At 40.1% G+C, this 19166-nt stretch overlaps 1 long non-coding RNA gene across 16 annotated transcripts in view; it reads right to left on the bottom strand.

The window, feature by feature from the left end:
• Positions 1-19166, bottom strand: part of LOC148151959 (uncharacterized) — a 450140-nt gene that overhangs the window by 190465 nt on the left and 240509 nt on the right. For 5 of the 16 annotated variants that reach the window (XR_015761144.1, XR_015761146.1, XR_015761128.1 and 2 more), the window contains 3 exons: positions 11438-11469; positions 6580-6712; positions 4599-5689 (listed from right to left, as the gene is read on the bottom strand). The exons of 6 other annotated variants lie outside the window; for them this stretch is intronic. This is a non-coding gene — a long non-coding RNA (uncharacterized LOC148151959). Of the gene's footprint in view, positions 1-4598; positions 5690-6579; positions 6713-11437; positions 11470-19166 lie in introns of those variants that run through there. 5 more of the 16 variants (XR_015761089.1, XR_015761105.1, XR_015761106.1 and 2 more) reach the window with 2 other exon arrangements.

Raw genomic sequence — 19166 nt, 5'->3', positions numbered from 1 at the left:
GTAATCTAATCTAATCTAATCTAACATAGAACAAAGCCTGGTTCAATGAGAAGTTTGGGAGAGCATACCAAGACTCACACTAGGGTATATCAGAAAGAAAGCTACCAGCCTGGTAAAGATACCATCCAGGACAGTGTACATGCTATATGGTGAAAGCAGCATACCAAAGACAGAGTAAAATGCTATCAAAACCAACAGATCAATTCAAAGTTCTGCAGTCCTGTCACATCCATCTATGAATAATGGTGGACAATCAAGCAACTAACAGTAAACTAACTAACTTTTAATCCAGATCATGATTCCAGCTCAAACATAGGGACTGTAGGACCATTTGTTGTGGTCAGGTTTGTGGTGCCAAACATTATCCATTCTTAGTGCAGTGGAAGCGGAAGTGAAAATTGGGGCCAATGCAATGCTTTCAAACATTGCTTTTCATGGTTGATTCAAAAGCAGCACTGATTGATGCCTGGGTTACTTTTTTCAACTTTCTTCATTGCAAAATGCATTATTTTACCATGATGTTGCTTGAATGAATTCAAGATTGCAGACACATTTGCCCCTTTTGATTCACTAGAGCTGACTGAAATTGTCTTGCTCGATTATAAAGGTGCGATTATGATAAGTGGTTAAGGTGTTTACTATTTTTACATTTTAACAAAGTATATACATCGGTGGTAAAGAAAATAAACTATATAGAAGTCAAATAATTAAATGAGCAAATAATTAAATAACTAAACTTCAGTTGGGAAGGCAGTTCAGGTGATATATCAAGACTGCAGCATGTGAGAGTTTCTAGCTAAAATTGTGATCAAGAGCAAGTATGTCTGTGGTAAATGTTTGAAGTTTGTGCAACTTCAGCTGTGAGTTTATGAGCTGAAAGCTAAACAACTGACACTGCGACACACCAGGGAGGGAAAGTTATTTGGACATCTTGTACCAGGAAACAGTCATATCACTGAGGATTGGGTCTTCTGATTTGGTTGGGGGTCAATGAAAGGAGGATGCCACTATTAGTGAGGTAGAAAGGGGCTCCAAAGGACAGAAGTGCAGGAGTTTCAGCAGAGTTTCAATAGATGTGAGGTTCTCTCAGCCTGTTTGGTTGAGAGTGGGGGCTGCAAGGTGGATGTGCAAACTCACGATGTCACTGTGGCACAGGACGCCATTCAAGTGGGAGGAGGGAATGGAGGGGAAACAGCAAAGAATGTACAGAAGAACCTTGATTATCCAGTATTCAATTATCTGAATATCGGATTATCCAGCAAACACGCAATGACCCAATGCTCGGCTAAACTATGTAATCTGGCATTCGATTATCTGGAATTCGATTAACCAAACAAAATACTCCCTACCCATGTCCTTCGGATAATCAAGGTCCTTCTGGACAAGTAGGTGATAATATAGTCAGGTGGTTTCATACCATTCCTGGCGGGAAATAGTCACAGTCCAAAGGTCTGTGTTGCCTGTCCAGTGCTAGGGTTGGAACAGCTGCAGTGGAAAGGGCAGGATTCAGTGATCATAGTCCATGTAAGTACCAATGGCACAGGTAGAACTAGGAAAGGGATTCTGCATAAAGACTATGAAAACTTAGCACCAAATTGAAAAGCAAAACCTCAAAGATTATAATCTCTGGATTATTACCTGAGCTGTGTACAAATTGGCATGGGGTAAAAATTAAAATTGAACTGTCAAATGTGTGACTGAAAGACTGCTTTGGGAGAAAACACACTGGCATGAGTACCAGGGACAGTAGGGATAATACAATTGGGCAGACTATACCCAAAACATGATGGTTCCAAGTCATAAGCAATGAGGTAGAGAAGATTTTAAGCTAAATGTTGGGAACAAGATACCAAATATGGAATACTGCAATATGTCAAAGAGTAGATACATGTTAGGAAAGGAAAATGCTCAAAAAAGAAAATGAGGGTCAAGGTGCGAGGAAAAATCCTGGGGTTACACCAACAATCAAAACTGCATGTTCTAAAGACAGTAAAAAGACACAACTAAAGGCTCCTTATCTGACTGTGTACAAATGTCAATTAATTGATAGTGTATATTCAAATAAGTAAATATGATCTCATAGCCAAGATTTGGTCATGAATATTGAGGGGTAGTTAATATTCAAGAAAAAATTAAGAAAAATGAAGTCAGGTAAAGTTGAAGGGTTAAGATAATTGATTTGTGCAATAGAATCATGTGAATCATAAAAGTGTTACAGCACAGAAGAGGGCCATTCAGCTATGCTGCTTGCACTGGCTTATTAAATGAGTATCATGACTTAGTGCTAATCTCCAACTTTCTCCTCACACCTTTTCATATCATTTTTACAATCATCCAATACCATTGTCAGTGGCTCAATTAAAGCTGCCTCAACCACATTTCCAGGCAGAACATTCCAAACTTTAACTAGTTGTTGAATGACAAAGCTTTTTCTCTCTTTACCCTTGCTTGTTTTAGAGTTTATTAGAAATGAGCTTAGTCCAGGAAATCAGGATGTAGAACTAGTTTGAGTGGAGATGAGGCAGAGTATGGAATAGAAGAAACTAGTAGGAGTGGCTGCAGGTCCCTTCACAGTAATTGCAATGTTGGACAAATGTTGCAAGAGGAAATATAAGGTATTCAAGATAAAGGGATGACAATAATCTACAATCTTTAATAATAATCCTTAATCTATTTATAATTTGGAAAAGTCAGCAGTTAGAGCACGTTTGAGGGGTTCAGACAATGTGTCATATGAAACTTTGTATTGAACAATCAGATAGGATTAATTAATTGATTAAGGGCCCCTAAGGAACAGGGGCCACAATACAATTGAATGTTACATCCAGTTTAAAAGGGAGAAAACTGGGTTTATGATTAATATTTTCAATCTGAATAAACGTGACTATATGACCATGCTAAAATGAATTCGGGGATAAAGAGAAGCAGTGGTAAACATTTAAAAAGATTTCTTAGAGTACTCAGAATAAGTATATTCCTACTGCAAAACAACCTTTCAAAAGGCACACATCATAGATAAATAAAAAAATTAGGGAAAGCATTGAAATAAAGGAAAAAGCATATAACTGCGTAAAGATGCATGTCAGTTCAGATGATTGATCAAAATACAAGGACCAACAAAAACTAACTAGAAGAATATCAGGAGGATAAAATTGGAGTGTGAGAGGAAATTAGGAATGTAAAAATAGATAGCATGAATTTCCACAGGTATTTAAAGAGAAAAAGTGTCAGTTAAGTAGGTATTGGTCACTCTCTAGAGAGTGAGAATGGAAAGTTAATAGCAGATAGCAAGGAAATGGAAGATAAAGTATTTCTTCACAATAGAGAATACAAAATGTATTTCAGTAATTACTGTAAATCAGGAGATGGAAGGGAGCTAGGAACGTTTGTAAATTATAATCACAAGGAAAGTGGTCCCAAGCAAATTCATGGAACTGCTGGCTGACGAGTCTCTAGGTCCAAATGGACTTCATCCTAGGATCTTAAAAAACATTGCTGATGAGCTAGTAGATACGTTGGTGTTGATTTTCTGAGATTCCCCAGATTCAGGAAAGGCTCCATTGTGCTGTAAAGTAGCAAATGTAAACTCTCTGTTCAGGGAGGGAGGCATAAAATAGGAAACTTTAAGTAAGTTAGCTTGACATCTGCAATGGTGGAAGATATTAGAATCAATTGTTAAAGAGATAATAGCTGAAAATTTAGAAAAACTCAAGGTTATTGGAAAGAATCAGCATGATTTATCAATGGGGAATTATGTTGAACCAATCTTTTGATTCTTTGAGTGAGTGATGTACATTATGGATAAAGGGAGCCTGTAAATGTACTGTCTTTGGAGTTCCAGATGGCATTTGATAAAGTGCCACACCAAAGGTAATTACAGAAAATAAAAACTCATGCTGTAGGATGACATGCTAGTCTAGATAGAAGATTGGCTAACTGGCAGAAAAAGTGTGTGTGCATAAATGGGTGTTTGTCTGGGTGGCAGCATGAGACAAGTGAAATTCCTCAGGGGTCAGTGCTGGTGCTTTAACTCCTTACAATTTACAGCAATAGCTTAGAATGTAGGAATGAAGGCATGGTAGCTAAACTTGCAGATGAAAGATAGGAAAGTATGTTGTGAAGAAGAGATCAGGAAAATTTAGATAGTTTGAGTGAATAGACAAGTTGGAGGAAAAAATGCAAAACAGTGAAGATTTTCATCTTAGCAGGAAGAATAAAAAGTAGATCGTTACTTTAATGGAGAAAAACTGCAGAATTTTGATATGCAGGGGGATGTAGATGTTCTGGTGTATGTCACAAAATGTTAGTATGCAGGTACAGAATGTAATGAAAAAGGCTAATGAGATACTATCCTTTATTGTGAAAGGTAATGAACGGAAAAGTTAGTAATGTTATGCGGGAGAAAGTGAGGACTGCAGATGCTGGAGCTCAGAGTCGAGAGTGTGGTGCTGGAAGAGCACAGTAGGTCAGGCAGCATCCAAGGAGCAGGAGGACTAATGTTTCAGGCATAAGCCTTTCATTAGAAATTTGGTCATAAGCCATGATGAAGGACTTGTGCTCGAAACATCGATTCCCCTGCTCCTCAGATGTTGCCTGACCTGCTGAGATTTTCCAGCACTACATTCTAGACTAGTAATGCTATGCCTCAGTTATACAGGATATAGGTGTGATCATACTTTGTGACTCTGTGTGCAGTTTTGGTCTTCTGATTTAAGGAAGGATATAAATGCACTGACAATGGGTCAGAGGAGGTTTACTAGATTGGCACCTGCAATATGCAGGTTGTCTTTTGAAGATAGATTGGTAGGTTAAAAGAGTGAAGAGTGAATGCATTGAAGGGTATAAAATTCTGAATGATTTTGATATGGAAAGGATGTTTACTGTTGAGGGTGAGTCCAAAAATAGGGGATACTGTTTTAAAATAATAGGTAATCCTTTCAGGACAGAAAATAGGAACATTTTTTTCTCTCAGATGTTTGTGTGATTTTGGAATGTCTGCCTCCGAAGACAGTGCAGGTCAGGTCATTGGATATGTTTAAGTCAAAGATAGACAGATTTATGTTAGACAAGGGAATCATCAGGTTTTGAGGTTAGATGAAAATGTAGAATTCAAAATACAAACAAATCCACCATGATCTTACTGACATCTAACAGATATCAAACATATCTGACTAACATGACATTCACTTCAACTAAAATACAGGCTTTCCATTGGAGGTTTCATACATGGATACAGACAAATGTAATACATGAAAGATCAAATCAAGCATAATTTAAAATATTTGTGGACTAAACATGCTATCTTTATCAATTTGGATAATTAAACTACAGAAGGTTTCATGTTTGTTGGATGGGCAGGAAGCTGATTGCAAAAATAAAGTTCCATTCTCAGAGGACAGGTAGATCAAAGTTTATATCAATTGTACTTCAACAAGTTTGGTGATTGAACATAATTTGTTTCAGACAAAACTATTAGAAAAGGGCCAAATGGCCTTCTTCAGTTCCTTGGTCATAAACTATTGCTTAAATTCTGAAGCTAGATGCTTCACACAAAATAAAAATTTCTACCTCTTTATTTCAATCTATCAATGCAAAATTATTAGAGTCTTATGTCAGTTTTGATTAAATAATCAATAGAATATGTTCAGCATATATCTCCATGTTGGCCTTCACTGTTGAAATTGTTGATCTGAAAAGAACACATTTTACGTTAGGCAGTTTCACTCAGATGTAGTAAATTCACAAATCATTGAAGAAGATGCAGCTCAGCAAAATCAGATCATATGAAAAGATCATTCTATAACTTTTTAATCAATCACTATGATTTTAGAATTCAAGGTTATGACCTTTTTTTCCTGCAAGAAATATTGTGAAGTACATGCTTGTACTATGTTAAATTAAAGATTTTGTGCCAAAGACATTTAAGCTCCTTTAAGATCATTTCAATTAATATTTAAAACTACAAAATACGATGTATATTGATTGAGAGCAGCTAAAACATTGGCATTTGACCAAAGTCTTTGCTATTCTGACATAGGTACATGATGTACAGACATGGTATGATCATAATTTTTAGTAATTTGATAATCATAACCAATCTGCTATGATATGCAACATGTGTTAAAAAAAAACACCAATGGCTTTGTTTATTAGGAACACAGCACATTTGTAAAACAGAATCTGATTGCAAGTCTCCAAAGCAGCAAAACCAGAAGCTTTTAAAAATCTTATATAAATGCAACACAACTATCTTGTTCATGTACTCTATAACCTGATTAGTAAAGCCATTAGTGCTGTATGCTTTATTGCTCTCTCAGTCTGTTCTACCATATTCAATGTTCTGTGCACGTGTACACATAGGTCCTGCTCCTGCAGTCCCTTTAAAATTGTACCAACTATTTTATATTGTATTCTAATGTTCTTCCTCATTTCTCTGTATTGAACCTCATCTGCTTGCCCACTCCATCAACACATTATGTCCTTTTGAAATTGGCATTTGGAGTGGGAGGAGTGACAGCGAGGACTAGAGGCCCAGCAGGAAGATAAATGTAAAAAGACTTTAAAAATATAAAAGCTTACCTCGTGTATAAGTGAAGGACAGACCGAGCAGGAATGTACATGGGACTGCTGGGTAAGTGAGGTTTTATATTTGGGAGGTTGTTTTACCCGAAACATGACTCAGGTAGTGTTTCCAACCCATCCTCCTCCTCCTCTAAACAAAAAAAAAGTTTCTGTGAGCCTGGTTGGTAAGGTGACTAGTTTCTTTATTTGTTTTAGTTTTTCAGTAGCCTCATTGGGAATTTAGAATAGTGGGAATGGAGTTGAATGTTCCTCCTGCAGAATGCAGGAGGGAAGGTTCACCGGTAGTGTCTCAGCTAACCACATCTGTGGGAAGTGCATACAACTCCAGCTCCTTGAAAACCACTTTAGGGAACTGGAGCCAGAGCTGGATGAACTTCGGATCATTTGGGAGGAGGAGGAGGTTATTGAGAAGTGTTATGGAGAGGTAGTCACACCTCAGGTAAAAGAAGAAGGTGGATGTGTTACTGTCAGGGGCGGAAAGGGAACCAGCAGGCAGTGCAGGGAACCCCTGTGTCTGTTCCCCTCAACGACAAGTATACTGTTTTAGATACTGTTGCAGTGGAACAACTTACAAGGGGTAAAGCATTGGGGCACAGGTCTCTGGCACAGAGTCTGTCCCTGTTGCTCATAAGGGAAGGGGCAAGAGGAGCAGAGCATTAGTCATTGGGGACTTCATAGTTAGGGGGACAGATAGGACTGCTATTCTGTGGGAATGAGTTGGTGTGTTGCCTCCCAGATGCCAGGGTTCATGTTGTCTTTGATCGTGTTTTCGGGATTGTTGAGGGGGAGGAAGCGCCCCAAGTCATGGTCCACGTGGACACCAATGACATAGGTAGGAAAAGAGACGGGGATTTCAGGCAGAAATTCAGGGAGTTAGGGTGGAAGCTTAGTGCTAGAACAAACGTTTGTTGCCTGTGCCACTTGCGAGCCATGCAAGGAATAAGCAGAGAGAGGAGTTGAACACGTGGCAGGAGGGAGGGTTTTGGATTCCTGGATAACTGGAACTCTTTCTGGGGTAGGTGGGACCTCGACAAACAGGATGATTTTCATCTGAACCAATATCATGGGCGAGGGGTATTTGCTAATGCCCCTCGGGTGGGTGTAAACTAATTCAGCAGGGGGGTGGGAACCAAAATTGTAGTTCGAGGATATAGAAGATTGAGAATAGTGAAGTCAGAACTAAGATTTCAAGATCGCAAGAAGGCACCGGCAAGCAAGACATTGGTTTAAAGTGTCTACTTCAATGCCAGGAGCATTTGGAATAAGGTGGATAGACTTGCAGCATGTGTTGGTACCTGGGATTTTGATATTGTGGCCATTTCAGAGACATGAGTAGAGCAGGGACAGGAATGGTTGTTGCAGGTTCCAGAATTTAGATGTTTCAGTAAGAACGGAAAAAATGGTAAAAGAATGGGTGGTGTGGCATTGTTAGTCAAGGACAGTATTACAGATGCAGAAAGGACGTTTGAGTACTCGTCTACTGAGGTAGTACGGGCTGAGGTTAGAAACAGCAAAGGAGAGGTCACCATGTTGGGAGTTTTCTGTCGCCCTCTAAATAGTTCCAGAGATGTAGAGGAGAAGATAGCAAAAATGATCCTTGACAGGAGCGAGAATGACAGGGTAGTTGTTATGGGAGACTTTAACTCACCAAATATTGACTGGGAATACTATAGTTCAAGTACTTGAGATGGATCACTTTTTGTCCAATGTGTGCAGAAGGGTTTCCTGACACAGTATGTAGATAGGCTAGCAAGGGGTGAGGCCACATTGAATTTGGTGCTGGGTAATGAACCAGGACAGGTGTTAGATTTGGAGGTAGGTGAGAACTTTGGTGATTGTGACTACAATTCGATTATGTTTACTTGAGTGATGGAAAGGGATAAATATATACCACAGGGCAAGAGTTATAGCTGGGGGAAAAGCAATTATGATGCAATTAGGCAAGATTTAGGATACATAGGATGGAGAAGGAAACTGCAGAGAATGGGCACTGTTGAAATGTGGAGCTTTTTCAAAGACCAGCTACTGCAGGTCCTTGATAAGTATGTACCAGTCAGGCAGGGAGGAAGTGGTCGAATGAGGGAGCCATGGTTTACTCAGGAAATTGAATCTCTTGTCAAGATGAAGAAGAAGGCTTATGTTAGGATGAGATGTGATGGCTCAGTTAGGGTGCTTGAGAGTTACAAGGTGGCCAGGAAAGATGTAAAGAGAGAGCTAAGAAGAGCCAGGAGGGAACATGAGAAGTCATTGGCAGGTAGGATCAAGAAAAACCCTAAGACTTTCTATAGGCATATCAGGAATAAAAGAATGACTTGAATAAGATGAGGGCAAATCAAGCATAGTGGTGGGAAGTTGTATGTGGAGTCAGAGGAGATAGGGGAAGTGCTAAATGAATACGTTTTGTCGGTATTCACACTAAAAAAAGACAATGTGGCCAAGGAGAATACTGAGATACAGGCTCCTAGACTAGATGGGATTGAGGTGCAAAAGAAGGAGGTGTTAACAAGTCTGGAAAGTGTAAAAATAGGTAAGTCCCATTGGCCGGATAGGATTTATCCTAGGATTCTCTGGGAAGCCAAAGAGGAGATTACCGAGCCTTTTGTTTTTGATCTTTATGTTATCATTGTCTATAGCAATAGTGCCAGAAAACTGGAGGATAGCAAATGTTGTTCCCTTGTTCAAGAAGGGGACTAGAGACAACCCTGGTAATTATAGAGCCTTACTTTGGTTGTGGGTAAAGTGTTGGAAAGGGTTATAAGCGATAGTATTTATAATCATCTAGAAAAGAAAATGTTGATTAGGGATAGTCAACATGGTTTTGTGAAGGGTAGGTCGAGCCTCACAAACTTTATTGAGTTTGTGGAGAAGATGACCAAACAGGAAGATGAAGGTAAAGTGTTGATGTAGTTTACTCAGGAAGTAAATGGATTTCAGTAAGGCATTTGATAAGGTTCCCCATGGTAGCCTATTGCACAAAATACAGAGGCATGGGATTGAGGGTGATTTTGCGCTTTGGATCAGAAACTGGCTCGCTGAAAGAAGACAGAGTGTGGTAGTTGATGGGAAATGTTCATCCTGGAGTTCAGTTACTAGTGGGGTACTGCAAGGATCTGTTTTGTGTCCACTGTTGTTTGTCATTTTTATAAATGACCTGGATGAGGGCATGGAAAGATGGGTTAGTAAATTTGCAGATGAGACTAAGGTCAGTAGAGTTGTGGATAGTGAAGAAGGATGTTGTACGTTACGGAGAGACATAGATAAGCTGCAGAGCTGGGCTGAGAGGTGGCAAATGGAGTTCAATGTGGATTCACTTTGGAAGGAGCAACAGGAATGCAGAATACTGGGCTCATGGCAAGATTCTTCATAGTGTAGATGAGCAGAGAGATCTCGGTGTCCAGGTACATAGATCCTTGAAAGTTGCCACCCAGGTTGATAGGGTTGTTACGACGGCATACAGTTTGTTAGCTTTTATTGGTAGCAGGATTGAGTTTTGGAACCATGGGGTCATGCTGCAGTTTTTCAAAACTCAGGTGCGGCCACATTTGGAGTATTGTGTACAGTTCTGGTCACCACATTATCGGAAGAACGTGAAAGCTTTGGAAAGGGTTCAGAAGAGATTTACTAGGATGTTGCCTGGTATGGAGAAAAGGTTGAGTGACTTGAGGCTGTTTTCATTAGAGAGAAGAAGATTGAGAGGTGACTTAATTCAGACATATAAGATAATCAGAGGGTTAGATAGGTTGGACAGTGAGAGCCTTTTTCCTCAGCTGGTGATGGCTAGCATGAGGGGACATAGCTTTAAATTGAGGGGTGATAGATATAGGACAGATGTCAAAGGTAGTTTCTTTACTCAGGGAGTAGTAAGGGCGTGCAACACACTGCCTGCAACAGTAGTAAACTCGTTAACTTTAAGGGTATGTAAATATTCGTTGGATAGGCATATGGATGAGAATGGAATAGTATAGGTTAGAAGGGCTTTAGATTGGTTCCATAGGTCAGCACAATATCGAGGGCCAAAGGGCCTGTACTGCGCTATAATATTCTATGTTCTATGTTCTTTGAAATTCCTCACTGTATCCCTCACAGCTTACAATTCTGTCAGGTTTCATGTCATTTACAAACTTTGAAATTGTTCTCTGCCCATCAAGACATAGACTATTAATACATATTGACAGCCTTTTATTTCATCATATTAAATTATTCTAACATCAGAACTATAAGATTCTTGTAAAGGCAAGGCCTAACAAAGTATACAGCGTCCAAGTGAATACACGCATGATTTCTTTAATGTTCTCCAGTGGAACTAGTTTAGTTTGGAAAACTTGGTTGGCATGGATGAGTTGGACCAAAGAGTCTGTTTCCATTCAGTATACTTCTATGACTCTTTTTTTAATATATCTGGGGCCCCCTGTGCCGTGAGAGAAGCAGAAGTCGACAATTTCTGATATGTCTTATTCAAGTAAAATGTTGAAAATATTATAATATGTTGTAATGAATAGTTTAAATTATATATGATAGTTTAAGCAATTAAAATAATTACTTTAATATAACCACACATGTTTGAGTTGAAGCAGGGTCGGACTGAATTCGGCCTGTTGTTCATGAATGAAAGAGGCTTTTACTAACTTGGTGTGTGGTCAGTTAGCTCAGATGGCTGTTTAGTGATGCAGAGTGATGTCAACTGTGTGAGCTACACTGGTTGAGCATGTATTAACCTCAAGATTTGCCTCTGTACAGTGATTAAACATTGTGACTTTAAAGGGATAGGTTCAATTAATCATAGCAGTAAAACAATTAAATGTACATTACACAGTGTAATCAACATTTTCATAAGACAGTTTATCACAAAACTTACTTTGAGAAATGTCATCAGTTATCTAAGTAGTTCTGAAAGAACAAAGAACAAAAACAAAGCTGAATACAACACAGGAACAGGCCCTTCTGCCCTCCAAGCCTGCGCTGACACACTTTGCCCTTCCATACTAAAAATGCCTTTACTCACATGATTCGTATCCCTTTATTCCCTTCCAAATTCATGTATTTGTCCAGGTGCTTCTTGAATGCTGCTATTGTGGTGTCTGCTTTCAGCACCTCCTCTGGCAGTACATTCCAGGCACTCACCATCCTTTATGTGAAAAACTTGCCTCGCACATGTCTTTTAAGCCTCCCCCCTTGCACCTTGAACCTATCTCCTCTAGTAATTGACACCTCCACCCTGGAGTAAAAAGCCTCATTCTTCCCACTCTACCCATGTCATTCACAATCTTATAAACTTCAATCAGGGTGCCCCTCAACCTCCTGCAGTCCCATGAAAACAAACCCAGTTTAACTAATCTTTCTTCATAGCTAAACACCCTCATAGCAGGCAACATCGTGGTAAAACCTTTCCCTATCCTCTCCAAAGCATCCCTATCCTTCTGGTAATGTGGTGACTAGAACTGTATGCAACATTCCAACTATGGCCTAACTAATGTTCCAAAAAGCTGCAGCTTAACATATCTGTACTTATACTCAATGCAATAAATGCAGTCATGCCACAGGCCTTTTTTGCTATCTTATCTACTTGCGCTGCCCATCTTAAGTGATGTGTGGATCTGCATATCCAAATCCCTCTGCATATCAATATAACCTAAGGATTCTGCCATTCACTATATAATTTCTATCTGTACTTGACCTTCCAAAATGTATTGAGAGTGTGGTACTGGAAATGCACGGCAAGTCTGGCACCATCCGAGGAGCAGGAGAATTGACGTTTCGGGCAAAAGCCCTTCAACAGGAATGAGGGTGTAGTCAAGGTGGCAGAGAGATAGATGGGAGGGGTGTGGGGCTGGGGGTGAAGTTTATAGGTCAGAGAGGAGGGTGGAGCAGATAGATGGGAAGGAAGATTAGCAGGTAGGACAGGTCATGAGGGCAGTGCCGAGTTGGAAGGTTGGAACTGGGATAAGGTAGGGGCAGGGGAAATGAGGAAACTGGTGAAATCCACATTGATGCTGTGTGGTTGGAGGCTCTCAAGCAGAAAGGTTAGACTTTCTTCCTCCAGACGTTTGGTGAGTGGCAATGGAAGAGGCCCAGGACCTGCATTTCCTTTGCGGATTGGAAGGGGAGTTGAAGTCTTTGGCCACAGGGTGATGGGGTTGGTTGGTACGGGTGTCCCAGAGATGTTCTCTGAAGTGCTATGCAAATAGGTGTCCTGTCTCCCCAATGTAGAGGAGACCACATCGGGAGCAATGGATACTGTAAATGATGGAGGTAAGGGGGGAGTTGTGGGTGCAGGTTTTGCAATTCCTGCAGTGGCAGGAGAAGGTGCCGGGAGTGGAGGGTGGGTTGGTAGAGGATGTGGACCTGTCAAGGGAGGCACGGAGGGAAAGGTCTTTACGGAAAACGAATAGGGGTGGGGAGAGAAATATGTCTCTGATGGTTGGGTCCATTTGTTGATGGTGGAAATGACGGAGGATGATGCGATGTTTGCGGAGGTTGGTGGGATGAAAGGTGAGGACCAGGGGGGCTTCTGCCCTTATTGCAGTTGGAGGGAGTGGGTGGTGGAAATGGTGGAGGATGATGCGATGCATGCGGAGGTTGTATCACCTCACATTTGTCCGGATTAAACTCCATCTGCCATTTTTCTGTCCATGCCTCCAACTGATCTATATCCTGATGTATCCTCTGACAATCTTTCTCACTATCTGCAACTCTACCAATTTTTGTATATTTTGCAAACTTACTACTTGGACCAGCTACGTTTTCCATAAAGAGTAAAAGACAGCTATTAATAAAGCATCATTATGGTTTTGTGCAATATCTGATGCTGAGGCAAGATGTTATTCCTAGTGTATGGTGATTGAACTGAAGTTCAAGTATACAGTTCACCTCTACATATCCCAACTCTGGAAAGGAACCATCAGAAAGGAAGAAGTTGGGAATTGCAACTCCAGTGGAATTCTCCTGTGTATCAGTTATGTGGAACACAAGCTGGTCATTGCCTACACACTGTTCTGCCAAAAGGACAAGTTCAAGACTTATTGGAGGCATCTACAATAAAGGCAGTAACACATTGGCACAGAGTAAGGACAGAACCATTTTGAGATAGAGAACACATCAGTCTATGATGTTTCATCCCAAATTTCATTCCAACTCCTTAACCACAATGCATTCACAGACAGGGATATATTTGAGGAAATCCCAACGCCCCATCAAAGATGATCAGGACTGTCACCTAGTGTGGCAGAAGTCAAACATGCCATTAAACACATAAAGATTAGAAAAGCCACAGGAATAGACAGGACTTTAATGAATATTCTCAAACTTGTAAATCTTGCAGAACTTATCTGTTATTTGTCTAAACTGTTCTTGGACAGCTGGGACAAGAAGAAATCCCTGCTGATCTCATCAACACTGCCATCGCACTGTCTTCAAGATAGGGGATAAAGTGAACTGTGGGAACTACTGACAAATCTTGCTATTCTCAGGCACCAAGAAGATCATCACTCAAATCCTCGTTAGGCACTTTTTCCCAATCTCTGGGGAAATGCTTCCTGAAAACCAATGTGGCTTTCAATCACACAGAATCTATGGACATGATTTTCACTCTAAGAAAACTGCCAGCAACAACACCAACCACTCTACATGATCTTCATCAATCTGATTAAGAGTTTTGACTCAGTCAATCGGGAAAAGCTATGGAAGATTTCCCCTTCCCCCACCTCATCCTAGTTTCAAACTTCCAGTCCCCTTGACTTGTCCGGACTTGTCGGACCTGCCTAGCTCCTTTTCCACCTATCCACTCCACCCTCTCCTCCCTGACCTATCACCTTCATCTCCTCCCCCACTCACCCATTGTACTCTATGCTACTCTCTCCCCACCCCCACCCTCCCCTAGCTTATCTCTCCACGCTTCAGGCTCTCTGCCTTTATTCCTGATGAAGGGCTTTTGCTGAAGCTCCTCGATGCTGCCTGAACTGCTGTGCTCTTCCAGCACCATTGATCCAGAATCTATCAAAGGCTGGTTGTCCAGAGAAATTCATCAACATCAACAAGATGTTAATGATGGTCCTCACTGACAGTAATATGACAAAAACCTTTGAGGTCAAGAAAAGGGTAAAGCAGAGATGTGTCATAGTCCCCATTCTTTTCTCCTTTTTCATTGCCACTAGCTTCATCTTGTCAAGAACAAGCCATGTGGACATTGTCAACAGGATGGACAGAATTTCTTTCAACCTCAACCGGATGAAATCCAAGAAGGAAACAACACTGACATCACTGGTGGAATGTCAGGATATGAATCTCCACATTCTCAGAGGAGAATCTTCAAACTTTGTTTAACATTTTTGAGGAAGCAGACCAAAGAATTGGGTTCAGTTTCAACATCAGGATGACTCAAGTCCATTACCAACCCATCTGAGGGGAAGTCCTGGCCTACCCCTACATTAAGATCAATGGAGGAATCTTCCCAAATGTAGATCATTTCCCTACCTGGAGAGGCACATCTCATCTAAGGCTAATATCAATGTGGAAGGCAAACACCTAATCCAATCTGCAAGCGTCATCTTTGGGTGCCTAAGAATGACAGTATTCAAAGACTACAACATCCCTGCTGATACCAAGATCTTTATGTATAAGTTATTTACCCTACTGACTTTTCTATGTGGCTCTGAGACTTGAACTACATGTAGAGGCCACCTCAAAGCCAAGGATCAACTCCACCTCCTAGAAATGTCTGCTAGATGTGGAGAAATGGGGCTCTGGGATTGGGCTCATTAGCCACACAAGAACCCACAAAGCATGTGACCAGTGACGTTTCCTAAGGGGACCAACATACTCATTAGTTAGTTATTATTAATGATAGACAATGGAAGGGAAACATAGCTCACAATGGGGTAAGAAGGTGAATAACTGTTCACGTTTCCTGATCATTTTCATTCCCTGCAATTATTATGAATAAAACCCATCTGTAATTATTGTGTCTTCAATTAAGATGCCAAGACTCAACTTTCGGAATCACATGTGCACCATATAGCTAAGAAGTTTTTCTTTATAGTGGCATTAACTTGTGAGTTTCAAGAGGAATAAAATGAGCAAAATGGAAGAAAAAGTGGAGAATGAATTAAGTAGGTTTTTAAAGAAGATTAAAATATTCTGATTTATGAGATGATATTGCCTTCAGGATGGTAATCTAACAATGTAAATCAATAAATGGAATGAAATGCAAGTGAATTCTACAGAGTAGCTGTTTTAGACAGCCTGAACATTATCCAAGAGCTTAAGAGAGCTATCTGTCTTTCACATTCCTCAATGAAACTTGAACCATGGGGTACTTTTCCAAACTGTATCGTTTATGTGAGAGTGCAAGATTATACCAACATGAATTACTGGTGATATGACAGCCCTGGGACAATATTATAACTAAATCTCGTGTCAATGAAACATAGACACAGAATAGCAATTCACTAGTGGCCACAATGGTAATGCCACCTGTCTAGAAATCCAAAGACCAAGTGTAATTATCTGGTGGCACATTTTCAAATTTCACTAGAACTTTGATAGTGGAATTTAGAAATCAATAAATATGGAATTAAAGCTCATCATCAGTAATGGTAACAATGAAGCTATTACAATTGTTGTAAAGACCCCAGCTGGTCCATTTGGAAATCTGGCATCCTTAACAGGTCTGCACATCTGATTCTAGACCTACACAATACAGCTAACTTAAAAACACCTTCTGAAATGTTTAAGGGCAATTAGGGATAACACAAAATGTAGAAAATAACTGCTGGAGTGCTCCATTAAGCCTATCATCCCATTCAACATGATCATGGCTGATATTCTACCTCAAATCTATATGCCTGCTCTCTCCCCATTCCCCTTGACATGGTGAAATCTATTTCTTTCACCCTCCATGGCCTTTTTTGATGGAGAATTCCACACATTCACCATCCTCTGAAAGAATAAATTTCTCCTCATATCGGTCTGAAATAGCCTACTGTACTTCATGAGGCCATGGTGCATTTTTCTGGATGGGGATGAAAGGCTGATATTGCTGGTAATGTCCACGTCCCATGAAAGAATGAAAAAAGTGACTCTAAATCCTCTGAACCACTTAACCTCAAATAAATTAACACAAAGTCAAAAATTGTTTCATTCAGTTTTACTGTCAGGTTGGTTCTTCAATCATTGCTAGTATGAACATTATACCTCAATTATTTTGCGGTTAATATCAATTTACATTCCATAGTGTTCATCATATGTAATTTTTTTTTCAAAGCCACTCCTGGCGATGTAGATTTGCTATCACTGTGACAGAAACTCCATCTATTTACACACCAACTTTCCATTGTATCTACACTGAAGTTCTGAGAACGAGTTAGTCTGAGCAAACCCCGGATCAATGTCTGAAAGCTCATTACAAATTTTCACATCTGTTAATTTTCTTTGAGTAGCCATCTTTAGTGAGGTGTTACATTTTTTGCATTTCTAATTGTTTATTTTCTACTGTTCTTAATTCCCAATCATAATGCCTAACTCCCTTTTTCTCTCATAAGCTTTTAACTCAATCATGTTGCCATCAGAAAGAACTTGTCCATTTAGATTAGATTAGATTAGATTAGATTAGATTAGATTAGATTACAGTGTGGAAACAGGCCCTTCGGCCCAACAAGTCTACACCGACCCGCCGAAGCGATACCCACCCATTCCCCTACATTTACCCCTTACCTAACACTACGGGCAATTTAGTATGGCCAATTGACCTGATCCTGCACATCTTTGGACTGTGGGAGGAAACCGGAGCACCCGGAGGAAACCCACGCAGACACGGGGAGAACGTGCAAACTCCACACAGTCAGTCGCCTGAGTCGGGAATTGAACCCGGGTCTCTGGCGCTGTGAGGCGGCAGTGCTAACCACTGTGCCACCGTGCCACCTGTGAGGCAGCAGTGCTAACCACTGTGCCACCGTGCTCACAAAAAAAGACTACTCAAACATATTGCAACAACTTCAAAAATATTTATTTGAAATAGATTATCTGTTACATTCCCACTCAGGGTTGGCCTGAGAAGAAAGCTTTTGATAACAGTGTTACTTTAAATGTTCTCAAATGAGTGCCAGGGAGACTACCCCAAAAGGCTGCAGTTCCATTTACAGCACATGGATTTAGACATTTCTTTGCTTTTATGGGTTTTCACTTTCTCGATTGGCTAATCTGTGCTACTCTCATGCTTGTTAGCATTGTCCTCTAAGACCAAGCTGTCCTCCCTTCCTGTGTCTACCCATAAGCCATTTTAATTCCCTGAGATTCAATTTCTCCTCTGTCTGAAATTGATAGGTCCTTTCTAAAATACTCCAAGATACAATCTCTTTTTATTTGAGTAGCAGATCTTTCTATGAGAACTTTGGGCTCCTCTAATTTAGTCTCAGGTTCAGTATTTGGTTGAAACAGAATAAACACATTGCCTCTTCTTCTCAAAAGGTAAGTAATAAATTAAGCCAGAAGCATTCACAGAACATGGTAGCTGGAAGTAAAGGCACATGCTCTGCTAGTATAATCCATCAACACAGTAAATGTCTTAACACAATATAAGTACCTGTTCATGAAAGTTGAAAAGCTGATTCATCATGTCACATTTCTTCATCAAAAACTTTTAGATTTATATATACTGAAATTAAATTCATAATCTGTGATTGAATGATGCTGTAATAGTGAGGAATTCTTTCACTCCCAAAGTATCAATGCTTGTTCTCAACATTCTTGTAAACTAATGCACCGTCTCCAATCTCCCTTTTCACTCCAAAGTCTTTGAACATGTTTTTACCACACAACTCATTGCCCATCTTTCCTGAAATCCCGAAATACTTCTCGTCAGGTTTCTACTTCTGACATAGTACTGAAACTGCTCTGAATGAAAACACATATGATATATTCTGGGAGACTATGAACAGCATAAAATATCCCTCCTCCTATTTCTGGACTTTCTACAGCCTTTGATACAGTTGGTCACACCATCCACTCCAGCACCTGTGCACTGAGATGGAGCTGGTTAAGAGTGTAATTCTCTGGTTCCACTATTTTCTTTCTAGCTGTAGCTGGAAAATCTCCTATAATGTTTCTCTTCCGACCTCCAGACAGTTACCTCTGGTGTCCTCCAAGACGCTATTCTTGACTTCTTTTGCCACCACTCACTGATACCATCCAACATACAATGTTAGTTTGTGTAAGACCACTGACAACATCGACACTTACCTGATTATTACCTCTCTTAACCTTTTCATGGTCTCTAAATTGTCAACCTATATGAAAGCTATGAAATATTGTGGATGCTGTAAATCTGAAACAAACACAGAGAATGCTGGAGAAACTCAGCATGCCTTGCAGAAGCTGTATTGAAAGAAACAAAATTAATATTTCAAGTCCACTACCACTGTTCTTCAGGACTCCTACAAATCTGTGAAAATTTGCATCTTCAGAATTATAAAATCAGTTATGGACTGTGAGATACCCTATATTGTTTCCATAATGTGATTGGATTTTGTGAGTAGGCTATCAAAGATTTTATGATGAAAATAGAAAATTCTGGAAATACTTAACATGGCTGG

The sequence above is a fragment of the Chiloscyllium plagiosum genome, unplaced genomic scaffold (genome assembly GCF_037043375.1).
Source record: "Chiloscyllium plagiosum isolate Xiang-an unplaced genomic scaffold, Cpla_swu_hap1 HiC_scaffold_2, whole genome shotgun sequence".
NCBI classification, from domain to species: Eukaryota; Metazoa; Chordata; class Chondrichthyes; order Orectolobiformes; family Hemiscylliidae; genus Chiloscyllium; species Chiloscyllium plagiosum.
The sequence above is the reverse complement of the archived record's forward strand: the minus strand, read 5'-3'. Positions and strand labels throughout refer to the sequence as shown.